Genomic DNA, 16,235 nt, shown 5'->3' with positions numbered 1-16,235 from the left:
GCTTTACCATTGGCTGAAGGCCATCATCATGAAAAATATATCGTTCTAATGTGGTACAGACTTCATTTGACACAAATTTGACCACTTCCCAGACCCAACTAATAAATTACGACAATGTTTAAATAAGGAAATGTTATAAACATTCAGTCAAACTCAAACTATTCACAATAAACGTAAATATAGGTTCGTACATAAATAAATAAGCGAGTATTCTTGCGCAACTATGCTCACGATATATGACAACAGACTGTCGATAAATTAAACAATTATTTATGCCTTCTTAGCAGAAGCGGGTTTTGGTTCTCTTTTCAGTTGTGATGTCCACTAACACATGCGACTGAGCACTTTTAAATTAGCACAGCTTTCTAACAGCACTTGCAATCAACATATGAATGAAGTTACTGGCAAAATAGGAAACTGTTAATTAAATAAATACACCAGTACGACAAAATATAAAGTATTGATGCTGTGTTCATATGCTGTGTAAATGTGGAGAATACGGTATTCTGACAGACAATTGTGTATAAAAAAAGACATAAAAAGCATACTTAATCAAACAATAAAACAGATACAGGTACGTAGCTTTCAGAGATGATGGCTATACTGCAATGCTACCATCTGAGATACATAGTGTTGCACTCGCATGAAGCATTTAAAATTTTTTAATTCGGAGATTCATTGTGAAAATGTTGATCACTGTGAAATATTAACTTATGTAGTTTAAAAGACAATATTGTTGTGTCCTTGGATGTGCCTTGTTTATCGGGGATCGCCAATGTATTCACATTCATTTTAATATGTAAACTGTTATTTATAGCCGAAGGTTTGAGATATATACGAAGACAGTAACTTGTTCTCGAAAGAACAGTTACTGTTGATGACCGTGCAGTTTTCCCTGGAATAAATGATGACTAACTGACAACCTCAGCTGCCGACAGGTGTTGTTTATATACCTCGATGTGGACAGCTGAAAATGTGTGCCCCGACCGGGACTCGAACCCGGGATATCCTGCTTACATGGCAGACGCTCTATCCATCTGAGCCACCGAGGACACAGATGAATAGCGCGACTGCAGTCAGTCATCATGTATTCCAGGGAAAAGCTGCACGGTCATCAACAGTAACTGTTCTTTCGAGAACAAGTTACTGTCTTCGTATATATAGTTAAAGGCTACCCAGCCATTGACCTTCGTCTGTGCGAATGCTCACAGGTTGCCCAAACTCTTACGGGAATCGCCAAAGCGTGCGTGAGTAACGAGTGGGTGGGCAAATGTCTATAACGTACAATACATATATAGAATTGTGGACAGTTGGGAATGTGAGTCTCAAGGGGAGCGTGCAAGGGATAAGTCCCTGCAGTCGCGCTATTCATCTGTGTCCTCGGTGGCTCAGATGGATAGAGCGTCTGCCATGTAAGCAGGAGATCCCGGGTTCGAGTCCCGATCGGGGCACACATTTTCAGCTGTCCACATCGAGGTATACATCTACATCTATACTCCGCGAGCCACCTTACGGTGTGTGGCGGAGGGTACTTATTGTACCACTATCTGATCCCCCCTTCCCTGTTCCATTCACGAATTGTGCGTGGGAAGAACGACTGCTTGTAAGTCTCCGTATTTGCTCTAATTTCTCGGATCTTTTCGTTGTGATCATTACGCGAGATATATGTGGGCGGTAGTAATATGTTGCCCATCTCTTCCCGGAATGTGCTCTCACGTAATTTCGATAATAAACCTCTCCGTATTGCGTAACGCCTTTCTTGAAGTGTCCGCCACTGGAGCTTGTTCAGCATCTCCGTAACGCTCTCGCGCTGACTAAATGTCCCCATGACGAATCGCGCTGCTTTTCGCTGGATCATGTCTATCTCTTCTATTAATCCAACCTGGTAAGGGTCCCATACTGATGAGCAATACTCAAGAATCGGACGAACAAGCGTTTTGTAAGCTACTTCTTTCGTCGATGAGTCACATTTTCTTAGAATTCTTCCTATGAATCTCAACCTGGCGCCTGCTTTTCCCACTATTTGTTTTATGTGATCATTCCACTTCAGATCGCTCCGGATAGTAACTCCTAAGTATTTTACGGTCGTTACCGCTTCCAATGATTTACCACCTATGGCATAATCGTACTGGAATGGATTTCTGCCCCTATGTATGCGCATTATATATATCAACAACACCTGTCGGCAGCTGAGGTTGTCAGAAGTTTTGAGAGTTATAACTTATCCATCTTTAGGAGAGTCTGACACTCCGTCATTTCTCGCAACATTCTCTGTCCTCCTAAGCGACCGCCCGTCGCCAAAATTTCCCACACTGGGATTAACCTCCATCCGGCACGCTGCTAGTCTTTGAATCGGTCACATAGGCGGAAGCCGGCACTGCATCGGCGCGCCATGAGACCTGGGCTAGCTAGCGTTTAGCCGCACAACAAATTCGTCTTATCTCGTACCAATTCTAGGCGACCGATGAGCTCGCCTACATACGCGTAACGTCACACACATTTGCATGCTCGCATTAAACATTCTGGCGGTTACACCTGTTACTAATGTAACAGCATTTCACACTTACAATGGCTTATCTCAAGTTTTACATTAACTTGCAAACTTGCAATATTATACACAAAAATTCATTACCTAGACATATGTACTGCCGAAATTTCATTGCTCTTATTTTACTATTATGTTTATTACGATTATTTTATGGTGTCGAGATTTTTTCCATAAAAAGAGCTGTTCATCTATCTCTAGTAGGCGTGCCGCCTGAGTAATATTGCCTTCTCACTGATGAAGTCCTATTGCTACATCAATAGCAGCTGCTGTCAATCAGTGTTTCTAACTCCGGAGGTATACTTCTTCAGTATTCTGAAACTCCAGTACTCTGTTTCTTTCCTGATTTGATACTGCTCGCTGCTGTCCCTTTATAGCCTTGTTAAGAGTCCTTTTCCAGTCAGATCTGGTTGCACATAGCTGCTCCATTACCTTTCTGGAACATTCTGTGGACACATGGTCATCTTAATTTCCGGCTAATAGCTAATAACTGCAGTTACTCGTGTGTCCCTATAGCTTACCCCTATTTTTCTCAGAATTTCTAACATTTTGCACCGTTTTACATTGTCGAACACCTTTTCGAGGTTGACAGATCTATGAACGTGCCTTGATTTTTCTTTAGTCTTACTTCCATTATCAATCGCCACGTCAGAATTCCTTCTCTGGCGCCTTTACCTTTCCAAGACAAACTGATCGTCATCTAACACGTTCCCAGTTTTCTTTTCTGTTCTTCTATATCTTATTCTTGTCGGCTGCTTGGATGCATGAGATGTTAAGCTGATTGTGCGATAATTCCCACACTTTTCGGCTCTTGCAGTCTTCGGAATTGTGTGGACGATTTTTTTTTCCGGAAGCCAGATGGTATGTCACCAGATTCATACACTCTATACACCAACATGAATAGTCGTTTTGTTGACACTTGCTCCCCATGATTTTAGAAATTCTGATGCAAATGTTATCTATTCCTTCTGCCTTATTCGATCTTAAGTCCTCCAAAGCTCTCTCAAATTCCGATTCTAGTCTGGATCCCATATCTCCTCTAAATCGACTCCAGTTTCTTCTTTCAGGACACCAGACCAATCTTCCCCCTTATAGAGGCCTTAATGTACTCTTTCCACCTAAGCGCTCTCTCCTCTGTATTTAACAGTGGAATTCCCATTGCACTCTTAATGTTACCACCACTGATTTTAATTTTTATTTTGACTTTCCTATGTGCTGAGTCAGTCCTTCTGAAAATCATTTCTTTTTAGATTTCTTCACATCTCTCATGTAGCCATTTCGTCTTAGCTTCCCTACACATCGTATTTATTTCATTCCTCAGCGAGTTATACTTCAGTATTCCTGAATTTCTCTGAACAATTTTGTACTTCCTTCTTTCATAGACCAAATGAAGTATTTGTTCTGTTACCCACGGTTTCTTCGCCGGCCGGAGTGGCCGAGCGGTTCTAGGCGTTACAATTTGGAACTGCGCGACGGCTACGGTCGCAGGCTCGAACCTAGGGCATGGATGTGTGTGATGTCCTTAGGTTAGTTAGGTTTAAGTAGTTCTAAGTTCTAGGGGACTGATGACCTCAGCAGTTAAGTCCCATAGTGCTCAGAGCCATTAGAACCATTTGAACCATGGTTTCTTCGCAGCTACCTTCTTTGTAGCTATGTTCTTCTTTGCAACTTCTGTGATCGCCCTTTTTAGAGATGTCCATTCCTATTCAACTGTACTGCCTACTGAGCTATTTCTTATTGCTGTATCTACGGCCTCAGAGAATTCAAGCGCATCTCGCCATTGCTTAGTACTTCCGTATTCCACTTCTTTGTGTATCGATTCTTCCTGAATTATCTCTGACACTTCAGAGTACTCTTCATCACTACTACATTGTGATCTGAATCTATATCTGCTTCTGGATACGCCTTCGAATCCAGTATCTGATTTCGGAATCTCTGTATGGCCATGATATAATTAAACTGAAATCTTCGCGTATCACCCGGATTTTTCCAAGTATATGTCCTCCTCTTGTGATTCTTGAACAGAGTATTCGCTATTACTTGCTGAAATTTATTACAGTACTCAGTAAGTCTTTCTCCTCTCTCATTCCTTGTCCCAATCCCATACTCGCCTGTATCCTTTTCTTCTACTTCTTCCCCTACAACTGTATTCCAGTCCCCCATGACTATTAGGTTCTCATTTCCCTTTACGTACTATATCACCCTTTAAGTGTCCTCACACACTTTCTCTGACTCTTCATCTTCAGCTTGCGACGTCGGTATGTATACCTGAACTATCATTGTCGGTGTTGTTTTGCTGTCGATTGTGATAAGAAAAACCCTGTCACTGAACTGTTCACAGTAACACACCCTCTGCCCTACCTTCCTATTCATAACGAATCCTACACCTGTTATACCATTTTCTGCTGCTGTTGATATTACCCGATACCCATCTGACCAGAAATCCTTGTCTTCCTTCCACTTCACTTCACTGACCCCTACTATATCTAGATTGAGCCTTTGCATTTCCCTTTTCAGATTTTCTAGTTTCCCTACCACGTTCAAGCTTCTGACATTCCACGCCCCGACTCGTAGAACGTTATCCTTTCGTAGATTATTCAATCTTTTTCTCATGGTAACCTCGCCCTTGGCAGTCCCCTTCCGGAGATCCGAATGGGGGACTGTTCCGGAATCTTTTGCTGATGGAGAGATCATAATAACGCTTTTCCAATTACAGGCCACATGTTCTGTGGATACACGTTACGAGTCTATAATGCAGTGGTTTCCATTGCCTTCTGCATACTCATGCCGTTGATCATTGTTGATTCTTCCGCCTTAAGGAGCAGGTTCCCACCCCAAAGACAAGGGAGTGCCCTGAACTCTGTCTTCTCGTTCGCCCTCTTTGACAACGCTGTCGGCAGAGCGATGTTGACTTCTTATGCCGGAAGTCTTCGGCCACTATGCTTATCATTAATCAAAAAGTAACCGATGGCGGTTTTCGATCCCGGGGCCGAGGTCGTTTTAACTACTAAACAAAGACGATACCGCAGGTATCACAGGTATTTCGTTAATCCGCGACCATGTAATTAAAGTATTCTCCGCTCGTCTAGAGCAGAGATGAGGAATAACTCGACCTTTTCATGACTGGTTGAGATGGGTAGAAGATGTTTCCCTGAAGCAGTTGGCTCTGTGATGGAGATACGAATACAACAAGTATCGTGCACGTAGAGCAGAATTAGCTCATAGATTTAGTGTAGTGTAGGTTGGATATAAGGTGAGAAGTATTTTTGTGTTGTTCTGTTACACTTCTTGGAGCTCTGGATTCATGCAATATTCCCGGGTTCGATTCCCGGCTGGGGTCAGGGATTTTTCTCTGCCTCGTGATGACTGGGTGTTGTGTGATGTCCTTAGGTTAGTTAAGTTTAAGTAGTTCTAAGTTCTAGGGGACTGATGACCATAGATGTTAAGTCCCATAGTGCTCAGAGCCATTTCATGAAATATAAGGATTCACAGGCAAGTTAATTAGATGTTTGAATTATTACTACGATATCCCGTCGCACTTACCAGAACTAACAAATTTTCTATTCGAATTCTGGTGGCGACTCAGTGACATTACCATTAATGCCGTTGTTTTTCCGGCTTACTTTTGTGAGAACTGTTGCGAAGGCAGGTTTAAGGGGGCTAGGACGTCAAACTGACCGACTTGGAGCAGGAGAGGCACCACAGGACATTTTATTTTCTACTGTCTTTACTTTTACAAATAAATTCATAAAACTTTGTCAGCATGACCAGGAAGGATTCAGGATTCACACTCATAGCAATGGAAGTACAAAAACATAACAAAATAAATTTCTTTTAGATATGAAATTTCATCATTTTTTCACTTACCGTTGGCTGTATTTGTTGCTATAGGTACATTTTTCTTCACAAGTAAGAGAGATTCTTCGATGAATTTTGCACAGCACGGTGTCTTCTCTTCTCTCACAACCGGACAACAAACGAGTTACCCTCACACTCATCGTGTTAGCTCAATGACAAAAGCAGATATGCTGCACTCTGTATTCGCCTGCCTGCTTTCCTTTTCACCTCACCGACCCCCACTAGATCTAGATTCACCTTTTGCACTTCCATTTTCAGATGTTCTTGCTTCCATAACCCGTTAAAACTTCTGTCATTTCGCACTCCGACTAGTAGTATATGTCGCCTTGTCGTTGTTTATTCAATCTCTTTATCATGATTACCTCGCCGTTAATAGTCCCCTCCCAGAGACACTAATGATGGACTAATGCGAAATCTTTTGCCAGTGGGCATATCATTATGATAATTTTTTAGTTACAGGCCACATGTCCTGTATCCTCAGAATGTTGATGGCTCCACCTTTTAGAGGCACTTTCCCAGTCTCTTCATCAGTGCATAACTATTACAACCTGCAACTGCTGGAACCTCTTGTCAGACCTCTGTCTCCCTCTATAGTTGTTACCTCTCCCCCCCCCCCTCCCCCAGGCTTCCCTATATTACAAAATTATTACTTGGTGCCATAGGATGTGCCTTAACAACCGCTTCCTACTTTTAGTCTACATCTACACCTATAATTAGCTAGCCATCTTACGGTGTGTGGCAGAGGGTACTTTGGTATCAGGTCTCATGATTTACTGCACACGTGCAAGTTACACATGATTAGTCAGTTATTGGTAGAAGAAGTAAAACGCAGATTACTTTCAGAACATCTAAGACATCTAGAGATGTCACAATTATTTAGTCCCCTTCCCCTCTTATACTGTGCCTCGGAACAGTGGAACTACTGAGTGTGCCAGTGAACAGTGATAATACGGTTCTTAGTCCAATGCATATACGTGTGTTCTTTCAGAGAAACTTTGATCGTGTATTTTGCAGGGGTTCGATTTATTGGTGTTTTTTTTATTAGACTAACTCTTGTGTTTTGCAGGTGTTTTATTTATTGGTGTTTTTTTGTTTTAGACGTTGACTGCTGTACTTTCAGAGCTATTTTATTTCTCAAGGTTTGTTTTTGTATGTTGTATTAGATTGTTGATGTTTTGTCTCGTAAATTCATTCCTGTGGCATTGCTTCGTTTATCAGTCAGATAGCTATTCATGCCCATTGGACTGTGATCGATCAGCCTTTACATGGGGCATATTTATAGTGAGGAACCCCTTAAGGGTAACAATCACATAATTAATTGCAGTTTCAGTATAATGACACAGTGATCATTGTTTGCTAACTAACTGAAATATAGTAGAGTGATTAAATTAGTGCCAGAAAGTTATTTTAATTCCACAAATTACTAGTTTTATAAGATATAGAATTTTTTGCGATAACCACTTTGTAAAACAAGTTTTTTCTCTTATCTTTTTTTTTGATTTTGCTGATTGTGCATTGTAACGTTCTGCGTAATAATGCTGATGTAATTTTCATGTTCTTTTTATTACTGTGGCACCTTTGCTATTTTCATAAATTTTACTTGTTAATAAACAGTCATAAATTTTCCTGTGATCAGTTGGCTCTTGCAATGAGCAGATACTGGTGAACTCCATAAGGGTAACAACCAGAAATTGTTTTCATATTAATGACACAGGAACCATTGTTTTTACTTGCTGACCGAATTGGGTCTACACTATCTTTTAAATAGGTGTCACAGATTGTTTTTTTCTCTCTGAAATTGGTAGATTCTATAGATGTGTTGAAATTATTGTGTTTTAGCAAGAAGCTGGTGACCTTTTGCCTTTTCTTTACAGTTTTGGTTTAAGTTGGGTGTGAGAAGCCAGCTTGGGAATGTCCTAGCATGGCCAGAAAATTCCCTGCACAGTCTTTTCCCGGAGCGTTGGGGTTATGAAAGGTCTCTGTTGGATTCCTTTCATGTTAATTTCTTAAATATGTTGTCATTTACGGCATAAATTCCTCTTCTAAATTTACTGTGGTGTTTCTGACTATCTGGGAGGAGACTGAGCAGTGGAACGTGTTACTTTTACACATAAACAAGAAAGATCTGTGACACTACTACACTTTAAAACACAGTTTATATGTAATTCATGTCACACAGTCTCATACGGATCCTACACCCGCTTTCTTTTATATACTGTATATGATAAGATGCTGTCATCCCCCTTCCCTTCTGTGTGAGAGGATGAACGAGCAAATGTATTTCTAAATGCATGCTTGATGGTAACAGACAAGCCTGTCTGCTAGAGAACAGTAGGACCAACGTCGGAACAAGTAGCTACGCTTTCTAAAAGCAGAGAGGTTTCTATTCTTAGTATGGTCCTGTCCGTCCCTTGTCATGTTGGTATAGGAAGCTGCCTCTCTGGTCACTTCCGTTTGTATCTGTTAAGCATGCTCAGTAGGGGCCCAGGGCAGTCTGTCCGCGGCGAGTGTCTGAAGTGGTAAGATCTCCGGCTAAGCGCATGGCTGCTAATTCTGTAGGACAATGGATTTCTTAAGTTCATCCTAACTGAAAATTTAATCACCTTTATTTCAGGTTTAGCTCTAAAATATCTAATGTTATCTTAAATTGCAACGCAGTGTAATTTGAGTGTGAAGTTCAGAATATCTTCCAGTAGTTGCTTTGTCACTACGTTGTGAGTAAAGTGGAACTACGTGTTGATCAGTAACTCTAACTAAGATCATCAATCTTAAATGCGAATGTGCGTGAGATTATAACGTCTCGTCTTGACAATATTTTTCAATATAGCAACTTTTCTTTATGTTCAACCCACGTGCGGTGTACTTTGTGAGACCAGTGCCACGTGGTTATACAATTGTTTGACCCATCAGGTTAATAGTAAGATGATAGTAACCAGTTCGAGGTTTTTCTTTTGTACATTGCGTTTTGATGTAATTTATTTTAATTATCAAAGTCATTGTGGAGTTACACTCTTTGTGTAAACCAAGTTGACCACGTGAAGCATGTGGTGTAAGCACAGCCTTTCTTTTCAGGAAGACTTCACAGAGAGTTAGTATGAATTTAGTATACCAATGTGTGGTAATTTCATGATGGACAGGATTGCGCTACGAACGTGACTTCTTTGGGTGAAAATTGAATCAGTTGGTTGTGGTTAATTTCCTCTTGCATATGTTTCAATGTTCTTCGTGTGTTATTTTATGAATGCAGTGTTGTATGTAGTCTCCCAATCTTGGCTCCCTATTTGATGTGTTCCGTAAGATTACAAACTCACATTTTCACAATACTAAATAAGGCACCAGTTTAGTTATGAATCAAGTTTGATATGCTGAAATTTTAACGGAACAATGATCAATGTTAAAATAAATGTCCAAATATAAACTGATTTATTTCTTTCTATTTTAATTGTCTTTTTAAATATATATCACCGGTTATCGTAAGATGAGTACTAAAAGATTATAATTAATGTTAGTCTGGTTGGGAATTTGGTAAGCTAGACTGGATACCTGGTGAAACAGTTGTGCAGTAATGCACGGTTAACTTCCTCAGATAGCTCACAGCTTTTAACCCACTTTTATGGTCTTGAATATGAGCACCGCTTTCATAACAAATTAATGCAACAACGTTACACATGGCGACCCTGTTCTGTGATTCCATTCTTTTCCCTGCAGCACTCAAACAACTTCTGCATTGTTTCTGAGCAGACTTTCAAAAGATTCACGGCGTTGTGTTGTTGGTCTTGTTTTGTTTTCTACATTTGTGTGTTTTATATGTATGTGTTTTTTTTCTCGCTTGTAAATTGCACTGACTTCGATCAAAGATATAAATTTGTTTTGCATGTGAAAAAGTGCATAATAGGTTGGGTACCTTTCGTGTGACTGTCGTAATTTTTTGGGCGATACATTTATTCTGATTACTGCGCTGCGTACCGGGAGTAAATTGAACTAATGCAGACATGTAACCAAGCTAAAAGTAGGCGGTCCAACAACTTAAGCAACATGGACCAAGGGGATAATTTGATTTCGAATATTAACACGTCGGACAGTTCTGAAAATGCAATGGGGAATACTTCAGAGGAAATACAAAACAGGACGAACGGGCTCATAGCAGAGCCAGAAATTAATTTGCCTCCAACTAACCAAATTGATTTGGCAGAACTCATAAAAGCCTTATTGCATCAAAATAAAGAAAACGCAGAGAACAAAAAGAATCATCCGAAAAATCGATCAGAGAGCTAGGCGAACAAATGACGCAGAAATCTGAAAAATCGATCCGCGAGCTATGCAAACAAATAGACGAAAAACTAATCCAGCAGACAAATAAAGTCGACCAGTCGATGCAGAGAGTGTCCGATGATATGTCACAAAGAATAACCAATCTGGCAAGTGAAATAAAAAGTGATATTATGAAAGAATTAGGCCGTACATTTGAACATATCGATGATCGTCTGCAAGCCATAGAACAGGGCAAGCAGAGTCGCGATGCGGAATCGAAAGAGAGCGAGGAACAGCCACCCAGGAATTTCCAAGCACTGAGAGGAGAATGCCAAAGGGAATACCAGCAGGTACTCTCCAGGGTCCAGGAGGCGGAAACGCACTGTCCTGCGCCCGTTAGCAACACAGTAGCGGACAACAGTGAAGCGATTCACGCACTCGAACAGCAAGTAGAACAATTGAAGCAGACTGGGGCGGAGGACAACAGACAAATACACGATAAGATTGCAGCATTAGCGGACATCGTAGGCACAATGAACGTATCGGAGAGCGATAACAATACTACACCGGTAGTGGTCGTAGAGACCAAAGAAGTGCGTTTGCTTCTTAGAATTCAGAAGGGACAGTTCGAAGTGAACAGGCGGCATAAAGCTCTAACAGGCGAATTACAAGAACGCGTGGCGCATCTGGAAAACCGCATTGGGTGTGATTCCGAACTCGCCAATTGCTGTACGAACAGTGCAGAGAGGGACTCCGGCCACAAGGGAGATTTTGATGACAGGGAAGAATGTATTTTGATGGGCAGACATGAGAAATATAGAAACATTCAAGGGCCTCGCCGGGAGGAAATGTGGGGTTTTGATTTCAAACATATCCTTACGGTGAGAAAGTTTGAGATATTTCGAAATTCGCAAAAAGGAATACATCCGCAAGCATGGCTTGAGCAATTTGAGTTCTGTCTTCCCCCCGACTGGGCAAGTTCACATAAGATAGAATATATGTGTGGCTATTTGGAAGGCGAACCGGCGATTCGCATGAGGTCGGCAGCGCGTCACTGCAACTCCACTCGGGAGTTTCGACAAGCCTTTCTGTCCGCCTATTGGTCGGAAGCGGCACAAGATAGGGTCAAGCATGGCATAATTATGCTGCCAAATTTGAACCAGTCTGGTTTCGGCTGCCCAGCACGCCTATTCGACCACATGCTGCAGGCAAATCAATTTCTATACGACCCATACGGGCCTGCGGAACTAATTAGGATATGCATCTCCAAATTGCCGATGCACTTGCGCCATGTCATTCTTGCGGGACGATGCAAAGAGGAAGTGGAAACGTTTAAGACACTTCTCCAAGAGTTGGAATATAACACAGGAGAATGCCCGCCTAATCAGTCACAAAGTTATTACGGGGCACAGCAGCGCGATCGCAGTCGTGGCCGTAGTACTAATCAACGGCGTGACTGGTCGTCGCGACGCGAACGGAACCATAATCTGGACCGGCCGTATAGAAGCTGGGGTAACAATCACGAACACAGGTGGAACAACGGAAATGATCGAGGACGTGGACAGGATCGTGAACGCAACACTTATGGCAACCAGAATCGATACTACGGTGAACATGGTGGGAATAGGACTGTAGGCGGAGCACCTCATGATGTTGAAATTCGGCCAGATAACTCAAGACATAATCCAGCAAATGGAAATGAACAAAACCGGCAATGATAAATGATCAGCGCAGAAGGCGCCCAATCGGAACAAATGAGTGACATGGCAAATGAGTACATAGGGTGTATAGAGAGGAGAATGAATTGATTGGTTTACATTTGTGACATATGCATTTTGAATAATATGTTGGTAAAAATAACGATAAAGATGTTTCTATGTGCAATTAGGATTTAGGTTGGTTCAAATGTGAAGATAAAAGGTTTCTTTGTGAACGAGTGAAATGCTGTTTATGGATTTTTTGTGTAAATTGAAAAGAGTCGCTCGTGAGAGAAGCAAGATCTGTGTTGAATTAATACAAAACTCAGGGGAATATCCGATCTGTGGGTATTATGGGTCTGGCAAACCCAGGTCCCCAGCTGTTAGTAGCCTTGTTTCCAATTTTCTGCTTTCAGTGCTACACTCTATCTATTACTATTCTATATCTGTCAGTATAAATGAGGATCTCTTACCATAGTATGCGTGCTGTATGAATATTTTAAGATAGGAGAACTCTGAGAAAGGAATGAGTAAGTTTAGAATCTTGAAAACAGGATGCAATAATACGATTGTTTAACCATTGGCTTCCCAGTATGCGCTAATATGTTAATATTGATGATAGATGTCTTTTTTGTTCGCCCGCATCTAGTGGTCGTGTGGTAGCGTTCTCGCTTCTCACGCCCGGGTTCCTGGGTTCGATTCCCGGCGGGGTCAGGGAATTTCTCTGCCTCGTGATGGCTGGGTGTTGTGTGCTGTCCTTAGGTTAGTTAGGTTTAAGTAGTTCTAAGTTCTAGGGGACTGATGACCATAGATGTTAAGTCCCATAGTGCTCAGAGCCATTTTTTTTCTTTTTTGTTGTTTATAGCTGAGCATGTAAAGTGCTGTCTGTGGATTTCGTCAGTATATTGATTCCCTTCAAGGTGAAAGAAGAATTGTGGTTTGTGTAATTTACGTGGCCCTGAAATATTATGGTGGTAGTCAAATACGAGCAGTTTTTTAGCAAATGGAGAATGGAACAGAAATATGGATCCTTTCTGTAGTCTTGATTGATGTTGAGCCAGAGCCTGAAAAATTATTCTGTGTTAATACTTGTCCTAGAAAAGCGACGTTTATGTGTTTCGCTGATGCTGTGAGCATTACAGCTTACTGTTTTCGCTGGTGCGGGATGCACTGCAGCCTATATGTGTTGATCTGAAGAAATTTCGCTCTTGAAGGTAGAGGAAGATCAAATAATTTTGATTATGGGACCGAAGGAAAGCTTGGTTTAATGTAATAAGGATGAAGCAAAACATTTGTCATTTAAACTACAGGAGGATTCGGATCTTTTGTATCAGTTGTAAGTTCAATAGGATGTTAATATGAAAGTGCTTTACAGAATAGAGGAGACCACAATTTTGCCATTCATGAGAAATGAATCCAGAATAACCACCACAGGCGAATAACTGATTTGGAAGTGAAAGGTAACTTAAAGAAGGAACGGAATTGGAGTAAAATGTGTAAGAAAATGTAGTATAACCTGTATGATGAAAATATTTTTACCCTTCTCAGAGTCATCTGTGTGATTAATTCTTGTGATAATGTAATTTTAGATGAAATTGTCTTACTGTTTGTGTATAGACATATGCGTATGATAAATGTATAATTGCGAGTCTCTTATCAGGTGTGTCAACTGATATAAATGTTTTGGGTGCAAATAACCATTGTTTCTTTTACCATGTATGTTTAAGGAAAGTTTCTCCATATTTATCATTTGACAAGACGTATGCTGCGAGCGTCAAGAAGAGGACGAATTAGAACAATGTTGTAGTGGTATAAACACTGTGTTGAAGTAGCACTGAAGTAGATTGTTGGATTAACTAGTAGTGGATTGAAGTAAAATTTTGAGTAATTCATGTTTATGGGTAGTTAGTTTATAGAATAGACAGCAGATGTGCATGTGTATTTGTGTAAATAACATGTGAACCCTATGCTGCCCTGCCCCATACTTGCACAAGGCATAATCCTATTCATTTTAGTGAATTAATAAGTAGCATTAGATGTATTAAAAGGAAAGTGAATTGTTTAAATTTGAAGCATACCACGTTAGTGATGTGGATTTAGATATTATATTGTCAGTTCATTTAATTTTTATTTTTATACTGTCAAGCCATTTCACTTTTATTTTTTTTTATATTGTCAAGTCATTTAACTTTTATTTTTATACTATCGATTCATGTAACTTTTTTATTTAAAAAAAAAAGAATGTCTCACTTTTGTTCTTAAAAATTGTGAAAGACAATACTAAGCGGTATTATGTATGACACTTTGTAATCAGGTAACTATGATGAACAATTTCTGTGAATGCAGTTGAGAACGTGAAAACGAACTGGCTAAACTCTTACGAGACAGCGGGAGCAGCGAGGAGGAGGACTACTTGTAAACAGGCTGGTTCCCCAGCAGGACACACTGTCAACCAGGCCACTTCGGGAGCGCGGTCGACAACAAAAGAAGGGTACGCGGCAAACACTTTCCCTTGCACCGGGAGCTAATGGCCGGCCGCACCAGTGCGACCCTTCGTGGAGGCGATGGCCTGAGATGGCCGAGCGGTCCACCGCGCGGAAATCCATCTGCTGGCAACGCACCACACGCACGCGACCGTGACGAGACGGCCGCGGTGAAACGACAGAAGACAGGGAATAAAGGGGCATGGAGCCTTTTGACAGGTACTGTCCAGAGAAACTTGCAGACGTCAACGACGACTATCAGCATTTCTTGGCGGAAGCCCATTGTCAAGCGACAGTAAATCATGGTTTGGTGCTCTCTGGTTGCTAAGGGTGGCACAAAGAAGAGCCACTAAGTGTCATCCTTGCCCAGGAATATCAAACCGGCGAGACAATTGAGGATAACTCAAGAATTTAACAACACAGGGTGCGTGGAGTCTTTTGACACGCACTGTCCAGAGAAATTGGCAGACTTCAACGACGCCTATCAACATTTGCTGACGGATGCCCACTGTCAAGCGACAGTAAATCATGGTTCGATGTTCTCTGGTCGCTAAGGGTGGCACAAAGAAGAGCCACTAAGTTCATCCATGCCCAGGAATATCAAACCAGCGAGCCAATTGAGGATAATTCAAGAATGTAACAACATAAGGGGCATAGAGCCTTTTGACACATACTGTCCAAAGAAACCAGCAGACCTCAACGACGCCTATCAACATTTCCTGGCTGATGCCCACTGTCAAGCGACAGTAAATCATAGTTCGATGTTCTCTGGTAGCTAAGGGTGGCACAAAGAAGAGCCATTAAGTGTCATCCATGCCCAGGAATATCAACCTGGTGTGTCAAACGAGGATACCGCACGAATTTGACAACACAAACATGGAACCAAATCGAGATGTACGTGACACAGGCCACCAAGAGAAACTTCATGAGAGGGCAGAGACGGAGGGAAGAATCCAAAGGCAGTATCAACTTCCTTGATGTGTCCATTATCAGATCGGATGGAAAAGATGCGTTTACAGTGTACAGCAAACTATTGTGAAAATTACAGTCATCCGGCAGAACAGAAAAAAGTATATTTCTACTCTATTTTACACAGGATATTTCATTTGCGTATTACATTTGTGGAATGAGACAAAGAACGACGTACTATTATAGAGATGCAACGAACTACGTTTATCAAGAACGTGATGCAGTTAAATTATACTGTATTGTAAACAAAAATATTAATGGAGAAATCGCAGTCAGATAATCGCGACGACATCAAACATTACATTGCGCTTAGCTGAAAAAGTCCAGTAAGTGGTTGCATAGTGAGTTGTTTCCCTAGGGGAAGGCTACATTCGTTTATCGGAGTAACAATTTTCTTGGACATACCTTTAAACAAAGTGAGAATTTACCGAG

General features: G+C 41.2%; 1 non-coding gene across 1 annotated transcript; it reads right to left on the bottom strand.

Annotated features, from left to right (window-relative positions):
- Positions 1-978: 978 nt before the first annotated feature.
- Positions 979-1,052, bottom strand: Trnat-ugu. Its single transcript has one exon. It is a non-coding gene; the product is annotated as a tRNA-Thr (tRNA).
- Between the last annotated feature and the right edge of the window lie 15,183 nt (positions 1,053-16,235).

The sequence above is a fragment of the Schistocerca americana genome, chromosome 1, assembly GCF_021461395.2.
Source record: "Schistocerca americana isolate TAMUIC-IGC-003095 chromosome 1, iqSchAmer2.1, whole genome shotgun sequence".
Classification (NCBI taxonomy): Eukaryota; Metazoa; Arthropoda; class Insecta; order Orthoptera; family Acrididae; genus Schistocerca; species Schistocerca americana.
Note: the sequence above shows the minus strand (reverse complement) of the source record. Positions and strands in the feature narration are given on the sequence as shown.